Source organism: Triturus cristatus, chromosome 11 (genome assembly GCF_964204655.1).
Source record: "Triturus cristatus chromosome 11, aTriCri1.1, whole genome shotgun sequence".
NCBI classification, from domain to species: domain Eukaryota; kingdom Metazoa; phylum Chordata; class Amphibia; order Caudata; family Salamandridae; genus Triturus; species Triturus cristatus.
Genome location: NC_140594.1, coordinates 1125335901 through 1125355262, shown reverse-complemented (window position 1 = coordinate 1125355262; position 19362 = coordinate 1125335901). Strand labels below are relative to the sequence as shown.

Sequence of the window (19362 nt, the reverse complement as noted above, 5' to 3'; positions counted from 1 at the left end):
AGCAGGCGGGGGTACTTCAAGATCTCAGGCGTACGATGTCCCGCATTGAGCAGGAATTAGTGGTGTTAGACTCCCAACTAGTCAAAAAGGGGGACCCCTGAAATCTAATAATAGCAGGTAGAGAAGGGAAGATAAGAGAGACCAATAAAGAAAGCTACCTGCCAAGGTAATTCTTTCTTTCTTTGATAGCTTTATTTCGGTCAGTGACCATAAAAGCACAGATAAAATATGTACATACAAGATAAAACATAAATAATTGTGGATACAGAATAAAAAGTTATTAAACAGAAGTTATCAAAGATGAAGTGGTGTACAATTTTAGCACATCATTATTAAAAACAATCAAATATTTAGTTAATTAGTCAGGGCAGACCTCCTTCGCCACATACCATATAAAAAACGAGAAACAGAGAACACAATAGGGGGTGAAGTGTCGTAACGTAAAATCCTGCAGGCTTGGGCACACTGTTTTAGACCCAGATTTCTGCACAATGGCACAAGCCAAGATCTACGTATTTCCTTATAGGCGGGGCAAAAAAATAAGATATGGGCTAAGTCTTCTTTAGCTTCATTACAGCCAGGGCAAACCCCCTCACCTCTCCCCGCCCATTTACAGGTCAGTTCCCCGATAGGGAGGCAGCCATACCTTAGCTGAATATATAACTTTTTTGCCATAGGGGGCTGAATCAAATCTAAAAACTCCTCCCTGCTGGGTGCCAATTTTACTTGTAAGAATTCTGTAGTCAACCTGCCCATGGGCTGTAAGCGATATAACAGAGCTAGGTTGTGCTGTCTAAGTAGGGCTAGCAATTCTGTTCTCTGAACCGCTATGCAACTTTCCCCAGGGGTCTCCCATAGTTGGGGCAGGCCTATCTGATATACTACAGCTTTGATGTGAGATAGCCAAGGTATATTTTTACTCTTCAGTTGGTCCCAAATTGCTGAAAATTCAGCTCTATAGTCATCAAGCTCAGGCACTGTCCATAACCTTCTCCAATACAGGAGAGGTCGGCTCGATAAGAGTTCAGAGATAGGTTCTAGATCTAGGTCTAGTCTCAAAGGTGTAAGCGGCGTACTCTGGGGAAGCCCTAGCAGGTTTCTAATAAATGTATGTTCGACCTTAGAGAGGGTCAATACACGAGTATGGCCCCAAAGTTCTGCGCCGTATATAGCGGCAGGTCTAGCTTGGGCCCTATACATTTCAAGACCTTGGGAAACTGGTTTAAATTGTGTTTTCCTATGGAACTTGTTGATACCACCCGTTATCTGCGCGAGCCTCAAGGCAGATTTGACTACCTGGGGGCCCCAGCTGAAATCTTCAGTCAGGGTAACACCCAGATATACAAAAGTTCTGACCCTTTCAAGCGGGATGCCATTCAAACGTGGGCAGGGACGGGTGCGCACCGGGGGGCCGAAGATCATATACTTCGTCTTCTCTAAGTTGATCTCAAGTCCCCTCGAAGCGCAGAATGTTACAAAACCGTCCAGTACCCTCTGGATGCCTGAGGATGTTCGCGACAACAGTAAGGTGTCATCCGCGAACATCAAAGCAGGCACCCGTCCAGATGACAACCGAGGGACATCACTGTTTTTGACAGCATCCAGCTCGCCCACCAAGCCATTTATATGAAGGCTGAAAAGCGTGGGTGCCAGGGCGCAACCCTGGCGTACTCCTCTGGTAACTGGGAAGCGGCCCGATAGTTCTCCGTTCTTCCCGCAACGTACCTGGGCGTAGTTCCCTTTATGGAAACACGGTGTGTGTCCTCTAATCTCTGAACCCTTTTCAGGGCCTTGTTGAATTACCTTGGCAGGTAGCTTTCTTTATTAGACTCCCAACTAGTGACACTTCCTGACACAGCAGCCCAGACTGCGAGACTGGCCCTCTTGACTGAATATAGAGACACAGCGGATCGCAAGATTTTATACATGGGGAAATACCACATGGCTAGACGGTACGGGGAGGGGGAGGGGGAGGGGGAGCGGCCCGGCAGAGTCCTGGCACAAATGATGAGACCGCCTTACAGCAAGATCTATATCACGGAATTGCAATCAGAGAATGGCACCACCCTCACTTCCACGGCGGCCATCCGGGGTGAGTTCCTAAATTATTACACTACGCTATACACTTCCAGAGCTAACCCTGATGGTACGGCACATACTGTGTATCTAGACGAAATCTCACTGGGTTTTTTGGAGAAGCACATGCTAGACTTTATGGCGGCGCCAATCTCCGTTGCGGATATTCTCCTTGCCATAGATTCCATGTGGGGCTCCATGGCCCCGGGACTGGACGGGTTCACCGGGGACTTCTATAAGGAATTTAGGGACATTCTGCCCCCCCCAGTTAATAGAGGTGTATGCAGAGGCCCTGGAAAACCAGAGCCTTCCCCCACGATGTGTGAATCGGTGATTATTCTGCTCCCGAAGCCAGGGAAAGACCCCAAACAGTGCGATTCTTACCGACCACTGTCCCTACCAAACTGGGACTACAAAATACTGGCGAAAGTGCTTGCTAACAAGCTATCACAGCTGATGGAGTTCATCATCTCCCCAATGCAGTCGGGCTTTGTACCCAAACGCTCTACATCCTTAAATCACCGAACGCTGTTCGCTGTACTGCACAGAATCCAACCGGAGGTTCCTGCAGCAGCGGTATTGCTGGACGCTGAGAAAGCGTTTGATTCTTTGGAATGGCCCTTCCTAGTGGAAGTAATGCAGCGCATGGGCCTACCTTACAGTTTCATCGCAGTTGTCTCCTTACTATACAGAGGCCCATCAGCCCGACTTCACCTGAATGGTACTCTGTCCAAGCCGTTTCGTCTGCATCGCGGGACTAGACAGGGTTGTCCTCTATCCGCTCTATTATTCATTTTAGCGATGGACCCACTCGTCCGGCACTTCCAAGAGCGACATTTGCACATAGGTTTACAATTCAGAACGGGCCTGCTTTTGGCTTCTTTATATGCGGATGACACCATCCTGTATGTCCGGAAGCCTCATCTAAACCTGGCTCCTCTAAATTGGTAAATTATCCGATTTGGCAGTTTCTCGGGGCTGGGCATCAACTGGCACAAGCCTATTATATTTCCACTAACGGAGGCCACGGTCATATGGGACTGTGAATTCCCTCTGGAATGGTGCCAGGACTCGGTGAAATATCTCGGCATCCACATCCACCTAGATACCACTCAACTCATACGCTTGAATTATGGGCAGACCTTTCAGAAAATAGAAGTGCAGGTGGACAGATGGCTAAGACTACCCTTGTCGCTATCTGGCTGAGTGGCTATTATAAAAATGGTGATCCTCCCCAAATTGCTATATTTATTTAATAACATCCCTGTGCCCCTATCGTACAGTTTCTTTCGCACCCTAAGATCACTTATGATCCACTGGTGTGGGGTAGTAAGCGTCCCCGAGTTCGCTGGTCCATATTGACTCTGCCCTATGACAGAGGAGGCTTTGGTGTCCCAGACTTCCACTTGCACTACCTGGTGGCGCAGTGCCGCTACGCGCATGCCTGGTTTCATCCGGACGCCCGTATCCCATATCTGAGACCGGAGGCGGACTTAGTCTCCCAGACAAACTGAACGAAATCCTACCGGGTGGTTTCCCACGGAACACGCAGGATATCCAGACTGTGTCTACGACTGCCTGGGCCTGGGATAGATTGCGCAGGCATACGGGGGCCACAGCATTTTACTCCTCTGCCTTTCCCTTGCCCAACACCAGATGGTTCCCACTTACTGGAGAGCGAATAGTACAGCGTACATTAGCAGCAGCAGACATAGCTAAGATAGGAGACCTATTACCCGGGGGACACGTCTTCACAATAGATGAAGACGACAGATTTCTAGATTGCAGTTTTATGACCTGCTTCATCATGTGCAGAATGAAGTCCGCCTTGCATGCGGAGTTTCCCTCATTCCCGGTTGAGCCGGATACATTCCCCCCGCTGGTCTTGGAAAGTGCGGATGGCGCCCGCCTGGTCTCCAAGATGTACAGAGCCTGCGCTCAGCTTCTTCCTGTGGAGGACACCAGGATCAGGCGGGAATGGGAGGCGAATGTGGGCAGAGGGATCACAGATGACCAATGGAAAAAGTGCTGTGTGGTCACCGGGGAGCTCTCGCTTAACAGCCGTCACAAGTTATTACATTTTAAATTCCTCCGCTGCGCTTATCACACACCTGCCATGGCCCACAAGATTGACGCATCCAGGCCTCACAACTGCTTGAAATGCACCGCTCCACACGCTGGTGGTTTTTTCCATCTGGCTTGGACTTGCCCTTGTTTACAGGCCTACTGGGCGGAGGTACACGAGACGCTGGGGAAAATCATCGGGATCCCACTTGTCCCCCTTCCTGAAATCGCCCTTCTGGGTTATACAGTTCAGATACCCAAGAAAGCTAGAAGGTTGGCGTCCTTGGGGCTACTACTGGCGAAGAGGGAGGAAGCCATCCACTGGGGTAGGAAAACAGTCCCCAAACTGCAGGACTGGTTGCGTAGCCTGGTGTATTGCAACACTAACGCAGAGTTATATGCCAGTTTGATGCCGCCAGCATCCCGTCCTAAGGACATATGGGGGCTAATGCGAGCATACTTGGACTCGGCAAGGCAAGCTTCTGCCTCACAAACTGACAATGGCATAGTGCCGGAGGGTGTGGGCTGAGAGATGAGCACCGCACTCTTTCCCACAATACGACACGGCGTGGGCCTGGGGTGGGGGTTGCAGCCCAGAAAATTCACAGGAAAGCGACTGCTCACATTTGGTAGGATGGTGTTAGGGGGGTGGGTGGGCACGGGAGGGAGAGTCGGGCTCTGGAGCCTATTGGGTGTTGCCACTGTATGTATGAATACCTTTTCCACTATTGTAGCATGTACTGTCAGGTGCGCTTCGTCATTCCTTTTGGTTGTGCAATAACCATACGCAGTGCACTGTGAATTGCCTTCTTTATTTGGAAAAACAAAAATGTTAAAAAAAAAAAAAGGTTTCGTGCATGGTCCATGGGTGTTGGGGGATTCTGAGCACTGAAGGCCACCAAGAGTCATCCCAGGCAGAGGGGGAGGAGCCCAGGATTAGGACTTCGGTCTTATCTGATTTAAGCTTGAGGCAGCTGTCCTTCATCCAGGTGGCAACTGGCTTCATCCAGTCATGGAAGTTGCTGTTGGTGGATATGGGTTTGTCTGTGAGGGAGAGATCAGCTGGGTGTCGTCGGCATAGGAGATGATGTTGAGTCCGTGGCTTCTGACGATTGCTTCAAGCAGGGCCATGTAGATGTTGAAGAGAGTGGGGCTCAGGGAGGATCCCTGTGGCACTCCACAGCTGATCTCTATGGATTCTGAGTCGAATGGTGGAAGTCTGACTCTCTCTGCGTTTGGCTAGGTGAAGGAGAAGAGCCATTACAGGGCTTTGTTGCGGCAGCCGGCGTTGTGGAGTCCTGCGCAGAGGGTGTGATGGTAGAAGTGCCGAAAGCGGCTGAGAGGTCCAGGAGGATGAGGGCTGCAGTCTCACCTCATTCGAGGAGGGTGCGCACCGTCTTTAGCGGCGAGGATATTGGTCTCAGTGCTGTGGTTGCTTCTGGAGCCCGATTGGGAGAGGTCCAGGATGTTGTTCGTTTCGATGAACTCTGAGAGATGGGCGATAAAGAGGTGAAAAAATATATATATATCAGATATTTTACCCATTTGAGCAACGAGAAACTCCAAGAAGATCTTAAAACTGCTGCAAAGCTCCACAAGTGGAAGGGCACTAAGGGTAGTGGAACTGGAGGAGTCTGGTGAAAATCACCAATGAACAAGCTTTAAATATTACTAATGCAAAAAATAACGGTTTATGTTACCCGGAGTATGGTGAGTAAAATTCATGGTTGGACTTTTCACATGAAAAGACTCAGTTGCAGACAACCTCCGTTGTGCCCTCTGCACAGGTAGGTTGTGTTCCGTCCAATGAGGATGTTCATGAATATAATGGTTCTCATGTGTTGTTGGCAGGTAATGAGTCTGTCCTTTCTTCTGGTGCCAGCAGGGAAGATTTTACCAGTTTCTTCACTTTCCAGATCTCCTTGCAGAATGTCTCGCAATGCTTCATTTACTCTGAAGTTTAAAGGTTATTTAATGTAGATTATTTTTATTATGTGTGCTTATACACCTCGTATTCTTGTTACTCTTATCATTACTGCATTGTGAATTTGGTGTGGTCTTTGCATCTTAACTAGTATTTTGTTTATCTTTGCCATGTATTCAACTTTCAATTACTAAAAAAAAGAGGGATGACGTTATGTTAACAAGTTGTCCTTCGCCACTTTAAGGACAACTTGTTATGATCCCATGCCCCCGCGCAGGACACATGTTGTTGCTCAACCATGGTTCGGTGTTCTTCTGTCCCCTGGTGTTCTCCTCTAACTGTGTTGCTAGGCAGTTACACCGAGGAGACCAGAAGAGCAGTTGTGGGTTCTTTGCCTTCCGACTTGCATTACAAGTAAACCACGTCTTTTCCCTACCTTGTCTCGAGAATCATCATTTCAACACACACCTGCAAGTCACAATTTTTTCATCAGAAAATTGCTATATCTAAGTCTCTAACCTAAAATTGCCTTTGCTTCAATATAAACCAATGGGTAAAATACTTTCTCAAGATTTTGTTTTTCCTAAATCTCTAACTTCCCGGTTTTAAAGTGTTGTTATGTATTGGATCACCCAATAAAACACCTGTTTTTTGTTAGGTCTCGCTGAGCCAGCGCATGCGCTGCTCCAAGACATTTAGTATTGGGTTTTCAAAGTGCTGCCTGGTGGCCTAGCGCTTGCGTTCACGCGAGCATGCACGTGTGCAGACGCCATCTGCCTCCCTTCCAGCGCGATCACTTTAACTTTTTCGCGCTGCTGCGAGCGCGCGCATCACTAGCGTGTTTTTTTTATTTATACGCGCGCGCATCACTAGCGTGTTTTTTTTTATTTATACGCGCGCGCATCTCTAGCGTGTTTTTTTTTTGCGTTGACTCGTTAGACTCGGGTGCAGTTTGGGGTGTATCAGGAAGTAATGACCTTTGTTTCACTATGGATATTCTCAGAAGAACTTTGGGCGTCAGTGTGTTCTCACTCTCCCAGGTCTGCTGTTACTCTCGATGCAGGACGTGCTCCCAGCCCTTGCTTCTCGTCTCCCCTTGCATCAATCACCTCAAGCCTCAGTCTTTTGTCTGCTTCGCTTGCTCTGCTCGTGCATTACACAGTTTATCTGCGCCATTGCACTCGTCCAACATTTCCACACGCTTCCACCGGAGGCCTCTGCGTCACTGCTGGTTCCAGTTCTGCATTCTTATCAGCGTGTAAAGATTCACACGGCCGGCCCTGCCCTTTTCCACACCTGCGCCTCCTGGTCTCCTTCCGGTCACATCATCTCTCCCCCTGCTCTCTCCAGCTCCACCGCCCCCGCCCTGGCTCGCTGCCCTTATGCCTGGCACACCGATCCCTCTGTCCGGGACACTGCCTTCTTCTCTCTCTGGCTCACTGCCCCTGACTAGCTCTACACCTCACGTCTGGAACGACGGCCACTCTGCCAGGCAAGCTGTCCCCCTCTGCCCGGCTCTCTGCACCCTCCCTCCAGCATTATATTTACCCTCTCTATGGCACGATGACCCCTCTACTGCCTCTATACCCCCTCTAAATGTCTCCCTGCCCTACTATTCTGTTACTTGTCCATCTGGCTCTATAGCTCTCTGTCGGGCACGATGCCCGCTCGGTCTATCACAATTCCTACATTGCCGGGCTGTCTGACCCCTCTCTCTCTCTGACCCTGCCCCCACCTCTCTTTCTGGATCTCTGCCCCTCTATCAGGCACACTGCCCCTGCCCTCCCACTATCTCACTCTCTTCTCGCTCTGTCTGGCACTCTGCAACCTTTGTCGTGTACTATCTGCTGTCTGTATCCAATTCTCGCTGGTGAACTCGCTTCTCTTTGCTCCTGTTTGGTTGTTTGTGCTCCACTGTCCAGCTCATTCTGCTCCTCTGTCCTGTTGACTGCACTCCTTCGTCCTGTTTACTTTGCTTCTCTGTCCTGTTCTTTCTACTTCTTTCTTGTTCACCCGGCTCCTCTCTCCTGTCTAATCTGCTCCCTGTCCATGCCCCTCCACTCCTCCTTCCATGCAACTCTGCTGCTCTACCCTGTTCACTCTTCTCCTCTTTCAATGGCCCTCCACTTCTCTGTCTTGTTCACTCTGCTACCCATCCACGGCCCTCTACTCCTCTGTCCATGCTGCTCTGTCCTGTTCACTCTGCTCCTCTGTCCTGTTCACCCTGCTCCCCTGGCCATGGCCCTCCACTCCTCGGTCCATGTAGCTCTGCACCTCTAGCCTGTTCGTTTTGCCTTGTGTCCTGTTCTCTCTTCTTCTTTCCTGTTCACTCTTCTCCTCTGTCCTGTTCACTTTGCTCCTCTGTCCATGATGACCTTCCACTCCCCTATTCATGCCGCTCTTCACCTCTGTCCTGTTCACTCTGCTCCTCTGTTCTGGTCGTTCTGTTTTCCGTCCTGCATTCTCTTCCTTTTTCTTGTTCACCCTGCTCCTTTGTTTTGTTCACTCTGCTCCTCTGTCCTGTTCACTCTGCTCCAATGTTCCTTTGATTCTGTTCCTTGGCCGTCTCCTCTCCTCTCTACTGTCCATTCCTCTTTCATGTGCTATTCACCCGTCTTCTCTGAGCTGTTCTCTCTGCTCAATGCATCACAGCTATCCCAAGAAAAACCCCTGCCACTGTCTTACCACATTCAATCACCAATGGAATATTGGAGTTAAAACAGTACTAAGGGGCATGCCAAGGTGCAATAACTAAAACTGAAACACATTAAAATACTAACTTGCAAGTATAGAAACATCATCTCACAACAGATCATCTACGATAACAATGTTCAAGGATTGGATTGTCCTTTCTTATAATCGAAGATATTAAACCTGAAAGTGAAACCGGCAGGCTATTTAAATGAATAATTTACTAAAGAGTTTTTGAGACGCACTACATGCCGCTGTTACCTGCCTCAAAGTGTGTTGTTGCGGGAGCAGAAGTTAATACGAGTTGGCTCGTACTGCGGCAAGGAGTAAAACTGGGGTTTGCCCATTGAGATTTTACAGCGCTACGGCCTTGGGTGTGATGAGATGGTGGCCGTGCTTTGAAAGCACAGACATATCTAGCTTTAATTGGCTCTACGCTGGACTATTGCAACGCCCTTCTCACTAGTGCGAGCAAGCGTAGTATACATAAACTCCAGATGACTCAGAACGCCGCAGCTAGAGTCCTGCTCGGGCTCACTCGCTATGATGCGGTCTACATGGCTCTCGCAGAGCTACATTGGTTGCCCATCAGCAAACGCATTCAGTTCAAAGCTTTATGTATTGCGTTCATGGCTACATATGGTCTGGGTCCTTGGTAACTGTCACAATTTTTCAAACCCTATATCCTGGCCAGATCACTGAGATCATCAGACAGTGGCAACCTGACCATCCCCAAGGTACACAAGGTAACAAGCATTGGCATAGCCAATAGGTCTCGCGTTTGGGCCCTTATAAGTATTTAGCCATGCAACAGTTGATGCTGTTGCAGGAAGGATATTGTGCTGCATAACTAAATACTTATAAGGCCCCAAAGGCGAGACCTATTGGCTATTGTAGCGGTCTAGTTGTTCACGTCACGTTGACGTGACGCAGGCGGCCCCGTTGGCGCCGGGGTGCGCGCGCAGATCAGCGCGCCGGGGAGATGAGGAGAGAGTGCCGGCCGACGCTCCTCGGTACATGCTCATAAGAATGCTAAATAAATATAGCGGTAACCCAACAACGTGCCTCGTGTGATTACTGAGCAACGTTACAGTGGCGACGAGGTCGGGACAGAGACCTGACCGACGCGGGAGCACAGGAGAGGGCAACACTCCACGTGGCCCCCACGAGGCGAAGGAAGACACGCAAGCAGGTCACCAGGCCCAAAACGGAACACCAGACAGGCCTGCCTGGAGCGGGGGGAGTCACGGAAAACGTCCTAGTCAACCACGTCGGACGATCCGAGGTACGGAGCAACCGAGGAGCGTGGCAGTGCCACAGTACAGCACACGAGCTGCATATAGGCCACAGGGACGACGCTACCCACAAACGGCCAAGAGCACACACGCCACCTTCACACAAATCCACGCACAGGGAGCGCTGCGCTGGCTACCAAAGAGGAGGAGGTGGGGTCTAGTAACAAAAGCCCCCAGAGAATCAAGCACACAGGGAACAACAACAACACCCCAGGCAGCCCCCCGAGCAAAGCCACCGACGGAACGAGCGCCAAGGAAGTGAAGATGAGTACCCCGGCAGGGTATGCGATTGCACCCGTGCAATTCCTAACGAAACCCGGAGACCCACTGATGAAATGGGAGGACTGGAAGGAATATATAGACAATTTCATAGGGGTCCTGGAGGACGAAAATGAAGAGCAGTTCACTCCTCAGAGAAAAAAACGCATCCTGCTACTAAATCTGGGCCCAGAAGGTCTGAGAATATACAAGAGTCTAGTACCAACGAAGAGAGAAGACACAGACGACGATGTGTATGCGCATGCAGTGGAGGCCCTAGATGAACGATACCGCCCCACCATCTGTGTTTCAGTGGATAGATATAACTTCCAGCAAAGGAAACAAAAGGTGGGGGAATCCATCGAAGAGTATGTAGCAGCGTTGAGGAAGCTAGCAGCCCCGTGTAAGTACGCACTGTGGGAAGATGAATTCATAAAAGACCAGGTGATCATGCACACCACCAGCGCAAACGTGCAAGACAAGCTGTGGGCGAGTGGGGACACCACACTCAAGGAAGTAATGGTCATAGTGAAGAGGGCAGAACTCTCGAAGAGGTGCGCCGATGCTACCAAAAAAGAGGCGGTCACCCCAACCATGGTGAACAGGATACAGGAGGGAGATCACCGCAAGGACCAGAAACACAAACAACCCATGGCCAAAGGGACCAGCAGATGGCAAGGGAAACAAGCGGACAGTGAGAACAAGAAAACGTGCTACAGGTGTGGAAGTTGGTCCCACGAAGCCCACGACAGACGTTGCCCGGCATTCCGAGCCAAATGCCTGCACTGCGGTATCATGGGTCACTACGAGAAGGTGTGTCGGAAGAAACAACAGAAAGGAGTGGTGAAATATGTTGACCAAAGCGCAGAAGACCTGGAGGAAGCCACAGAGGAAGAAGTGATCACCGTCTTATGTATATACGATCAGGTATTGAGCGTAGACGCCAAGAGATCAACCAAACCAGTCCTAGAGATGTCCATGGGCGGCATCACCATTTCAGTAGTGGCAGACACCGGATCCCCATTTACCATTATACAGAGAGCAGTGTGGGAAGAACAGTTCCAATCCAAGTTGGGCCCTGAACTGGAGAAACTAGACATACGACCGGTTACCTATAATGGGGATCGCATTCCCATGCTGGGCTTCCGACGTCTACTGTTCGAGTTCAGAGGCCGATCAGCGCGGTGCAAACTGTATGTGGCCGAGAAAGGACCCTCCGTCCTAGGATGGTTAGACCAAGGCGACCTAGGCATAAAACTCGACCCAGGAGGGAAGGAACAAATTCTACTCACAGAACAGGAGGAATGGCCGGACATGAACAGATGGAAGAAGAACTACCCTAAAGTGTTTGGGGGCACTGTAGGGAAAATGGAGAAATTTCAACATAAAATAGTGCTCAAGGACGGAGCCACACCAGTGGCACATAAAGTGAGGAATGTGCCCATTGCAGTAAGGGAAGCCGTCCAGACAGAACTCCAAGATCTGGAGAAGAAGGGCATCATAGAACCCATTACCTGCGCCGAATGGCTGGCGCCCTTGGTGGTCGTGATGAAACCCAACGGGAAGGTCAGGCTCTGTGTGGACCTGAGAGAACTCAATAAAAACATAGTGGTGGAGAAATTTCCCCTTCCCAAGATAGAGGAGATGTTGGCAAGAACCAGAGGAGTTCAGTGGTACTCCACCATTGACCTTACATCAGCTTACCACCAGGTAGCTCTACACCCGGACAGCAAAAGCCTGACATCGTTCATCACCCCGTTTGGGTGCTACAGATTTTGTCGCATGCCGTTCGGGCTAGCCTCGGCGGCAGCCGTCTTTCAGAAGATGATGCACCAATTGTTCAGAGACTGCAAAGACGTACAGTACTTCCAGGACGATATCCTAGTGATGGGGAGAGATAGGAGAGATCATGACCGGAAACTAGAAAAAGTACTACAAACACTGGAAGCCAAAGGCCTCACGGCAGAATGGTCGAAATGTCGGTTGGGACTGCAATCGGTAACCTATTTAGGCCATGAAATTGGGCGACAGGGGATCACACCCAAGACGGGGAACGTGAAAGCCATCGCGGAAGCACCGCCCCCCAAGAACAAGGAGGAAGTCAGATCGTTCCTGGGGATGGCGGAGTACTATAGCAAATTCGTGGTACATTTCGCATCCAAGACCTACAACATGAGGAGGCTGACAAGAGAGAGCACGGTGTTCCAGTGGACACCGGAAGCCCAAGCGGAATTTGAAGTCATCAAAAAGGGAATCCTAGAAGCCATACCGCTCAAGGGGTACGACCCACAAGGCGCCACCATACTCATCACCGACGCCAGCGACAAGGGGTTAGGCGCTGTACTCATGCAAGACCGAGGAAGAGGGGACATGGAGACAATAAGCTTCGCCTCCAGAGCACTGACGGAGACGGAAGGCAAGTACAGCGCCATCGAGAAGGAGATGTTGGCGGTTGTGTGGGCCATGACGAGGTTCCGGCAGTTCCTATGGGGTACCCGATTCCTGCTCAAGACGGACCACAAGCCGTTAGTGAAGGTACTAACTTCGAGCGGGCACGCCAGCGCCACACCCCGGATATCGAAGATGTCCTTAAAACTGTTGGAATTCAGATATGATGTGGAGTACATCCCTGGAAACAAGAACCGAGTGGCGGACTACTTGAGTCGAGCGGCGGCCATGGAGCCGGGAGAAGAAGACCCAGCGGACAAAGGAGAGATGGTAGCTCTCATAGAGGACCAAGAGAAGATAATCAGCATACAAGAGTGGACGGAAGCCTATGAAGAAGACTCTGACCTTATGGAAGTAAAGGCGCACATCACACAAGGGTGGCCTGATAAGAAAAAGGTGAAAACCAACCTCAAACCATTTTATGAAGTGAAAGAAGAACTGACAGTAGGAGACAAGGGCATATTCATCTACCGGGGAGACAGAGTAATTCCCCCCACGAATCTCATCAACAAGCTGCTGGACTTATTACACGAAGGCCACCTTGGCATAGGGAAACTCAAGGCCAGATCGAAACAGAACTACTGGTGGCCAGGTATGGACGTAAGAGCAGAGAGGTATGTCAGAGAGTGTCCCCAATGCCAAGGGGCCGACAAAACATTGAGACCACTACGTCCAGCCCTTGGGAAATTCGACACTCCCTCAAACCCGTGGGAAGAGTTGTCAATAGACATTCTGGGACCGGTGCTGGATGACCAGAGCATACAGAAGTACGTGTGTGTCCTCATCGACCGTTATTCCAAATGGCCAGAAATAAAGGTGAGCGAATCCATGGACACGGAGAACATCCTGGAGTTTCTATCGGAAACATTCACCCGAGAAGGTATTCCCAAGTCCATCTTAAGTGACAATGGACCACAGTTCACGTCGGAAAGATGGAAACAATTCATGGGAAGAAATGGCATCTCCGTAAAGCACACGGCCATATACCATCCGGCAGGCAACGGTCTGGTGGAACGATTTAACAGAGTGGTGATGGGGGCCATACAAGCGGCCATCACCTGTAATAAAGACTGGAAGAAAGCGTTGGAGAACATGGTATGGGCCTACAGAATAACGCCCACAAGCACGGGGTATAGCCCGTTTCAAATATTGAGAGGACGTGAACCCTTCACGCACGACAACAGAATCTGGAAGGAGAAGGTGGTGACCAGCGAATGGTCTCCGGCGGTAGTAAGAGCAAATCTGGAGAGAGCACAAGCCACCTACACCGACAACTACAACAAGAGGAGGAATGTGAAGGACACTCACTTAGAGAGAGGAGAATGGGTGAGAGTAAAGCTGGCGACCCTACAAAGAAAGGGAGACAGCAAGTACAGCAAGCCGATGCAGGTTAAGGAAGTTTATGATCGAGCGGCCCTGCTCAGTGATGGGAACGTGTGGTCGCAGGACCGCATGGCCCGGTGCAACAAGATATTGAGATGGGAACAGTGGGATCCGGAAGGTGAAGTCACGGAAGACGGGGAGGAAGAGAACAAGGAAGGCGGAAGTGAACTAATGGAAGAAGCAGGTGCAGGAGAGGAGCAAGAAGGTGTGTTAAGGGGTGAGGCCCCAGTGGCAGAGATGGACAGGCCGAGAGGCAATATGAACAGCGAAGGAGCGATGAGTGGAGGAACAGAAATCGAGGAAACGCAGAGCCAAGGGGCTCGAGGGAACATTGGTAAGGTGACCAGGAGTGGAAGACGAGTTGTAAGGCCTTCCAGGTTCCAAGACTTCAAACTAACCTGCGAACTGTAAGTGACTGATTTTTGGTTTGGTAAAAGGGGGAGATATGTAGCGGTCTAGTTGTTCACGTCACGTTGACGTGACGCAGGCGGCCCCGTTGGCGCCGGGGTGCGCGCGCAGATCAGCGCGCCGGGGAGATGAGGAGAGAGTGCCGGCCGACGCTCCTCGGTACATGCTCATAAGAATGCTAAATAAATATAGCGGTAACCCAACAACGTGCCTCGTGTGATTACTGAGCAACGTTACAGCTATGCCAATGCTTGTTTAATTTAAGTCAAGAAGTTCACAGGTATGTATCGTTTGACTTACAGCCCTGCCTGACTTGAGCTACTCAATTAATTGAAGGAGAACGAACCTGAAAACAATGTTCGGCAAAATAAAAGCCTAGACTGAGGCATTCCCTGGTGAGGCGGGGTATCTGTAAACGCATTTATCCAGATTTATTTAACCACGCTTTAAAAGCACTGACTCCACGTCGAGCTTCTACAATGAGCACCCACGTGCAGCGACGCACGCTCCTTCCCCCGCAGTCCCGCTCCAGCCGGCCAGCGCGCGCGCGTCACGGTGACGTTCGAGGTCTTCAGTCCTCTGCCGGCTGCCGTAGCCGCGCCGACCCGGAAGTGTAAGCTGTCATAATAACAACCAGCGTGAGCGGTCTGTCTTGGGCTATTTAAACAGCAAAGAGCGAGGCAGCGGAGAAAGGGCTCGGAGGTGAGTGGGGCGCCGAGGCAGACCTTGGCTGACATGGGGGCACATGGGAATGTGAGGGACGGACATTCCAAGCTATTATTAAAACGCCAGAAAAGGAGAATGCAAGCATATTCTTTAGAATTAGAGTAAACATGGTCTACTTGGTGCTTCAACATAACGGATATAGAATAAATGTATAGCTTAACGAAGATAAAGTAATGTTTTCCAACACGTACGAATTACTAGTGCCCCCGGAGTGTACACTTCGCTCTGTACCATCGTGGCTAGGGCTTTGAGTCCTGGGCTTTTTATAACCTGTGTGTTGCAGTCCTGTTATGCTTCCAATGAAGTAATGGAACCGACACACCTGATAGTGATGCATAGCTGCCACGGTTCCGGATTGCTTATGTGTGACATTTTCATAATTTCAGTGTAATTATGAGTGACATTTAACTACTACGAGTGACACTTCCTCACAAGCATATTCAGGAAATGAAGAATCAATCAGTGACTAATCACCCCTGAGGGTTTCAGGGCGCTGGGGGGGGGGGGGTTGCGTCCGTAGTTCAGTCGAAGAGCCAGGTCTTGAGGTCCTTTCTGAATTGCGGCAGCGATGGTGATTGCCTGAGGTGCAGATTCAGTGCATTCCAGGTCTTCGCAGCAAGGTAAGAGAAGGTTATTCCTTCAGCTGTTGTCTTGCGGATGCTTGGGATGGTGGCCAGGGCCAGTTGGGCGGAACGGAGATGTTTGTTGGGAGTGTAGAAGGAGAGGCGGTGGTTGAGGTATGTAGGTACGGCGTTGTTGAGGGCTCTGTAAGTGTGTGTGAAAAGCTTGAAGGTGATTCTCTTATTGACAGGTAGCCAGTGAAGGTCTCTCAGTTGGCCGGTGATGTCCTTGCGGTGTGGAAAGTTCAGGATGAATCTGTGTTTTTTTTTTTTAGTTTCCGGGTGGTGCCGGCGTAGAGGGCGCTGCCTTAGTAGAGTATGCTGCTGACGTGTGCTTGGGTGACCGTTTTCCTGGACTCAGTGGGAATCCACTTGAAGTTCTTACGTAGGAGGCTGAGCATGTGGAAGCAGGAGGACAAAACTGCGTTGATTTGGCGGTTCATTGAGAGCGCGCTTTCAGGATGATGCAGATGTTTCGTGCATGGTCCGTGGGTGTGGGGGGATTCCGAGTGCTGCAGGCCAGCAAGAGTTGTCCCTGACGGAGGGGGAGGAGCCCAGGATGAGGACTTCAGTCTTGGCAGCTGTCCTTCATTCTGTCGTGGAAGTTGTTCTTGGCGGGTATGGGTTTGTCTGTGAGGGAGAGATCAGCTGGGTGTCGTCGGTGTAGGAGACGATGTTGAATCCGTGGCTACTGACGATGGCTCCAAGCGGGGCCATGTAGATGTCATCATCATCAAAATACTTTATTTCGTCGAATGACCAAAAAAGTGCAAATGCAATAAATACATACAGTACATAGAAATAGACACCATTATAAAGGCGCATTCACATAATCAATGAATGTCCATTCTAGCATTTTATGATATCCTCCAAGGGAGAAATTAATTCAAAACAACATAAGCCCTTCAAAATCCTACGAACTGAGCTAAAGGGGGTCCGATAACTAAATCTTAAGACTGGTAATTGTTTGATGTATACACAGTCTATTATCCGATGGTTCAAGGCAGTTTTTGCACAGATGGAGAATGTCTCCTCTAAGGATGTGGAATTCATTATGTGCATCGAAATTAGAAAGAAAATGAATTTGTCTATGGTCGACTCCCTTTGTTGGACAATGCTCTTCACAGTCCGTAGTCAAGCAGCAGTATTTCTAAAGCCTCATTTTCCACATGCGCTACCTCCAGGTACGACACTGGGCAATGCACCCTGACAATCGTCCACAGGCGGCGAGGCTCCTTACACCTTTCGAATGTTGGCTCATAACACGATCATCGGACAAGAAACTGATTTCGTATCTCTGTTCGATGCTCCAATCCAGATACACCCACACTTACCATGCAGGTAGGGCTCGTTGGGAACGGGGAATTAGGATGCGACCTCAACCCAGAGGCATGGGAAGGTGCATGTTATAGGGCACCCCACACAGCAACACATGTAGGTCTCACCGAAACATACACCAAATGAGTCTGTCACTGGTATTGCACCCCAGAGAGACTCCACCAGGTCGATACGACACAGAGCCCTGATTGCTGGTGGGGTTGTGGGGGGAGGGGCACGCTGGACTGTCAGCATCTCCGGGCCTACTGGACACACATATTGGACGAAGTGGACAAACACCTTGATACAGAGATCCCCAGGCTCCCTGCATATGTCCTTCTAGGGGTGCCCAGCCCTCTTACCTAACCCCTAAAGTCCAGGCGGGGGAAACAGATCGCTATAGCTCTAGGCACAGCCATCCATAAAATACTGATTCCCTGAAGGACCCCACGCATCCCCTCACACACGGGTTGGTATCAACGACTATAGCATGTCCTGGGAATGGAAAAAATCTCTCACACTGGCAGGGAAAGGCTCCTCCTTCAGCGACCTATGGCAGCCATTTCTCACTTCACTAGCATAAGACTTTTGCGAGTTGACTTGTCCGAGGTATCTGCGTCTTACGTTTACCAGCACCAGAACCCGCTTTGTAAACTGCACGAACACCAGGACTGACACACTGCCTGGCCTAGCGCTCCACTATAAAACTGCACCACGGGTGGGTGGTGGCTACACTTTTTTTCTTTTCCTTCTCCTTTCAATCTTCGGGTGGGGGGTGGTAGGGTATGTTAACTGTTACTATGTTGCTTTATTTCCCAGCCGGGTCCTGCGCGACCCTTATAATGTGCACTTATTTTCTTCAGCTCTTAATAAAAGAATTAAACCATAAAGCCTAATTTTCTGAGATGTGTATGAACACTTCAGTAGATGCTTCTTCATCTCGGCCCTGCCCATAAAACATAATATACATTCAGATAAAAAATATAAAACCAGGTATTCAATAGTCCCTTACTGGAATAAAAGAAAATCCTATTTGTTAAAAAGCTCAGTTAAAAAAAAAAGGTATCTTTGTACCCTTTGCAGACATTTTACTAAGGTGCAATTGTGTATTGACAGTAAAAGGTCCAATTGGTCTCCTGACTCCTCTACTTAGAATTCGTGCCTATTTGAGTGCCTTTCCTCTATTAAACCAGGCAGAGTGGATCTTTCCGCCATTTATAGAAGAATTCCCTGCAGTGCAATTATTGTTATTTGATTACAGAAGGTCCGGTTAGTCTTCTCACGCCTCTGGGTAAAATTCCTGCCCCATGGGAAGCATTTTTTGTTGTTGGACCAAGCAAGCGCCCACCACGACTAGCCTGGGCATTCCCCAGAAAGTACAGTAGTTTGGCTTAAATGTTAGTACTGAGGCCCAAGAATAACTTGCACACTCACATACAGAACAGGAATCTTGAAACAGCAAATACGACAATTTGTTGGCTATTGTGTTTCAGGAGCCTAAATGCTTCTGCACAATGGGCGGTCCCCAGATTTCTGCACAGCTGTATCAACCATCTAGACTTAACTTTTCTATAACCAGGACAGAAAAAGTATACAAGCCGGGCACCCTAAAGAAACAGTGCCTGCCTTTTTATTGGAAAAAGAGAGCAGCAGGAGTGACTCATGCCTAAATTGGACAGTTTCCTAGCTACAGCTGGCCGAACTTCATCTAGGAAAGGCTCAGAATTATAATAATCTTTGATTCCTATAAACTTTACTGTTAGAGAGCCTAGTGCTAAGCTCTCTTGAAGGAGAGCAAGTTTTTCTCCCCTATTGCTCATGACAAGTTCATTCCTAGTTGTTACCGGGCATGACACTGTTGGGTCACTCCACGTGCTCGTTTTTCCAATGCTCTGAAGTGTGTCCCTAACGTATGTGAGCCAGGCTAATTTCCCTGCCGCAGGGAGACCCGTTACATCTTTTAACTCAGACCTGAATGCAATTAATTCTGGAGTAGGTCAAATGCGTCGCCAAAAGGTTAGTGGTCGAAGTCCTATTTCTTCTGCAATCGGTCTGACGCCCAAGTCCAGTTGGAATGGGACAAGTGGGGTACTAGGGGGGAGTCCAAGTAGCTGTCTAATAAAATTATTTTCAATTTTGGTTATTTCTAATT

General features: G+C 49.5%; 1 protein-coding gene across 1 annotated transcript in view; it reads left to right on the top strand.

Annotated features, from left to right (window-relative positions):
- Nucleotides 1-15115: 15115 nt before the first annotated feature.
- The window catches only part of DIS3L2 (DIS3 like 3'-5' exoribonuclease 2), a 1010223-nt gene continuing 1005976 nt past the window's right edge, over nucleotides 15116-19362 (top strand). The window contains exon 1 of the mRNA XM_085635696.1: nucleotides 15116-15249. The gene's annotated coding sequence lies outside the window, so the exon portion shown is untranslated. The remainder of the gene's footprint in view (nucleotides 15250-19362) is intronic.